A 4,333-nucleotide genomic window follows, 5' to 3' on the forward strand; every position below is an offset into this window, starting at 1 on the left:
TCTTCCCTACCTCTGGAGGTGTGGACCCCAGAGCCACTAACGTGAGGAACCTCTTTCTGGCGATCAGGAAAAGGCCTCCAAAACATGTCTTGCCAGGTGAAAACAGCAAAGCAACAGAGCAGTATGCAAAGTGTGCTGTCACTTGTGTAACCGTGAGCAGGGAAAGAATAGAGTCGTTCTCCTGTGGTCGCATAAAATACTCCTGAAAGGATAAGAGGCAAGTTGTAACACTGACTTCCTGTAGGGAGAACTGGGTGGGGGGTTGGATAGGGAAGGGAAGGAGACCTTTTATTGTCTGCTAATGAACAGTGACCCCTGTGGTAGTATATCCTATTCAGAACTTAAAAATATGTACAAGGACAAAGAACAAAACGAAAACAGTTGCATGAGATAAGAAACTAAGACCTGTACTGGTTTGTTGCTTTACTCAGAGAGTGATTTATACTCTCCAAGAACCCAAAACATCAAGACATCCATCCCATTTTTAAAGATCTGGGCAGCCCCAGTGGCGCAGCGGTTTGGCGCCGCCTGCAGCCTGGGGTGTGATCCTGGAGACGCGGGATTGAGTCCCACGTCGGGCTCCCTGCGTGGAGCCTGCTTCTCCCTCTGCCTGTGTCTCTGCCCCTCTCTCTCTCTCTGTGTCTATGGATAAATAAATAAAATCTTTAAAAAAAAATCTCCCAACATAACTCAAAAAAAAAAAAAAACCTCCCAACATAATTAAGCTTCTGGACTTTTAATCTCAAAAGGCTGTAGGATGGCTGGCTTTTGCTTAGGGTTAGAATTCTGCAAAGAGCATCGCTCTCTCACCCTTATCAAAAGCAAGGCCAAATAATCTACAAGATGATCATCTTTCCTTGAACTACACTTAGCTGAAACCTTTAGGAAAACCCATGCCTCGGAGGAGAGCCAGGACACAGGGACTTGCTTACCTGTTGCAGATGTTGGGCACCACACAGCGGGAAAGAGGAGTCCAACTACACCACTTCTGAACAGATTGCTAAAGGCCAAGTGCGGGGAAGGTACAGCCCCCATAGGAGGTGCAGACAGGAAGCAAATACACAGCCACCTATGCTTCCTTTGCCCTGGACCACACCGAGTTCACAAGAAGGAAGGGGGATGGGGCGGGCGGGAGGGCAAGCAAACCTCCTTGGTCCTGGCTGGGCAGGAATGGTGCTTCAGGAAAAGCATGGAAGCCCACACAGATCCTTCTTCCTGTCTCCCTTAGAGAGGGAATATAAGCTATTTGTGAAAAGAGCAGTGAATGCTGTCGCCCTTGGGGCACAGGTGAGGACCCCCCCTGCAGCTGGGAGAAAGGAAAGTAAACAGGGGTTGGGGAGAGACCCGGGGCCAGTAATCTCTGGTGGGGGAGCTGCAGGGTCATGGAAGCAGACACAGGGATGTGGCATCTTCCTAAGGCTGATGCTGATGCAGAGCAGAGCGGAAAACACCCCCCCCCACCCCCAGGCTCAGAAATGGTGAATAACGGGATAGCAGGCTCTAGTGAGGGGGGATCAAGAATGAGGAGAGAAACTTCCTCTGAGATGCAGGCAGGAAGGGAAGCCCTGACGAGGGGGCTGGTGAGGATGGCAGCTTACCCCACGTCCATCTGCATGTTCGGTAACACTTCCATAAGACCCTGTGCAGAACTGTGACCAGAAACGGACAAGCTGATGCTAACATCTCTATGGAAAGACAAAGGAACCCGAGGAGACAAACCAATTTTGAAAAAAGGAAAGCAAAGTTGGAGAAAACCCATGATCTGGGTTCAAGGCCTCCTAGACTTACAGTAAAGCTACAGCAATGGGAAACAGGATATTCTGTTGAATGCACGAGGCTGAAACAATTGAATATCATCCATGTGCAGAAAAGAGAGAGAGAGAGAGCAAGCCTCAAGCCGCATCTCCCGCCCTATGCAAAGATCCCCTCAAAATGGATCAGAGACCTGAATATAAAACCGAATGTTGTAAGACTCCTAGAAGGAACTTCGAAGAAACCCTGTGACTTCGCTCACTGGACTTGTCCACGATGTAGCTACAGAAGCCGGAGTCATGTTCCCAGGCTCCCACCTCCCTGATTTACTTCCTGGTTGTTGGTTATTTTAATTTAAACGCAGAACTGAAGGTGTCACCCTTGTAGCAGGTGACAGTCTGAAGCTCGCCGGGCCATCCCGGGTCTTCCTGCAGGACTCACTGCAGGGCTCGGGTCAGCTGCAAGCATGGGACGTTCTCTCCGAGGCTCACTGAAGCCACAGAGCAGACTGCTCACTGCAACCTGCAGCCCCCCGCCAGCCCCCAGCCTGGCAGGTGGCTCTCGGGGCCTTCTCTCCTGCCCTTGGCCAATTTCCCTCATACTGACTGAGCGTCCAGTGGAGCTGGAAAAAATTAAAAGATCAAACCCACAATTTCTTCTATGCTTTTCTCTCTACTCCCTCGATCTGCCTTTTGTATTGATCGATCATGCTAAGTAGACGTGAATCAACCACAGAGGGGCTTGGAATAGTAGTTGTTGAATCAAGGACCTGCCTTTCTGTGTGCAGGTGTGTACGCGTGTGTTTGTGGGTCTGCGTGTATGTCTCGGTGCATGTGTATCTGTGTGTGCATGTGTGCGTTTATACAGAAGAAGTGTGCGAGAGGCAGAAGCAGGGGCAGGGAGAGATGAATAGGCATGAGAAGTTTCTTTTCGAGGGAAAAAGAGCCAGAAATTACATCCGTTCAAAACTACCCTGCCTCTGTCACAGATAAATATAGCGACATGAGTAGATGTGTCACCAAACGAAACTTTCAAAACAGATCCGGAAAGAGTCACTGGAAGAGACTGCCGCGGCTGGCTCTCTCCCCTTGCTCCCCTATCTCCTCTGCCCCCGGGCTCCCAGGGCTCCCAGACCACAGTCAGGAAGAAGAGCGAGGAGGTGCATCTGTGCCTGGCCTCCCCCACGATTCCAGCAGAGGGGAGTTGCAGGAGCAGCGTGCTCCTTTTAAGAGAGCTGCTGGGGGATCCCTGGGTGGCACAGCGGTTTGGCGCCTGCCTTTGGCCCACGGTGCGATCCTGGAGACCCGGGATCGAATCCCACGTCGGGCTCCCGGTGCATGGAGCCTGCTTCTCCCTCTGCCTGTGTCTCTGCCTCTCTCTTTCTCTCTCTGTGACTATCATAAATAAATAAATAAATAAAAATAAAATAAAATAAAATAAAATAAAAGAGCTGCTGGGGGACGCCTGGGTGGCTCAGCGGTTGAGTGGCTGCCTTTGGCTCAGGGCGTGATCTCCGGGTCCTGGGATCAAGCCTCACGTAGGGCTCCCTGCATGGAGCCTGCTTCTCCCTCTGCCTGTGTCTCTGCCTCTCTCTCTCTCATGAATAAATACATAAATCTTTAAAATAAATAAATAAATAAATAAAAGGGCTGCTGGCTAGAGGGAGAGGTTACCAGATGTCTCCCCGACGAGGAAGCACTCGTGAGGCTACTTCTCTCTGTTATAAGGCAGTGGAGGCTCAGAACAGGAGGGAAGCCCCTCAGAGGCAGATGTGTTATGGCTGGAGCAGGTCATTGGAGCTAAGATCATGTGACTTGGACCAAAGGGTGCCATCAAAATCATTTGGCCACCAGTACAACAGAGGCACCCACCGGCCAGAAGGGATTCTAGTCCTTGACAAAGGGGAGGTATGAGGCCCACAGTGCTGCCCGCCAGCTGAGACTGGGCCCCCAGTAGACCCACATGCAACAGACCTTCCCAACAGCCCTCAGGTAGATATTGTCTTCCCATTTTTTCAACAGGGACACTGAGAACGGGGGCTGTTTGATGATTTAACCCAGGTCCTGTGCTTGGTCAAGCAGAGCTGGGTTTTGCTCTCCTGAGAGTGTCAGAGAGGGCCACCAGGGCTCGAAGTCACTCCACGTGCAGGAAGGCAGAAGCTGTGCGGCTGCCCCATCCCACCCTGCCCACCAGCAGAGCCTCGGCCGGCGGTGGCGGTGTGCGCGGTGGGGCAGCCCCTGGCTCCTAATCCCTGCGGGAGCGGAGAGTTGCAAGTCTTCCAGGAGGACTGTTAGACTAGCATCTCTGGTCTAACACCCGTTAGACTCCTGACTCAGCCAGGCCTCCACCAGGGCCTCAGCCACCTGTCCCTCCAACTGCGCCGTAGGCCCGGGCACCTCCCTAGCCTGGCTGAGCGAGAGCTCCTCGCCCCTGGGCTCCAAGCTCTGATGAAGTTTCTTAGCATCTTTTGAACCTGTGGGGACAGACAAGACCTGGCTTCAAATGCCACCTCTAGCACTTCCCCAGCTCTGTGGCCTTACAGATGAGTTTTTTATCACTACTAAAACAAATGACCACAAAC

The sequence above is a fragment of the Canis lupus genome, chromosome 12 (assembly GCF_048164855.1).
Source record: "Canis lupus baileyi chromosome 12, mCanLup2.hap1, whole genome shotgun sequence".
In the NCBI taxonomy this organism is placed as follows: Eukaryota; Metazoa; Chordata; class Mammalia; order Carnivora; family Canidae; genus Canis; species Canis lupus.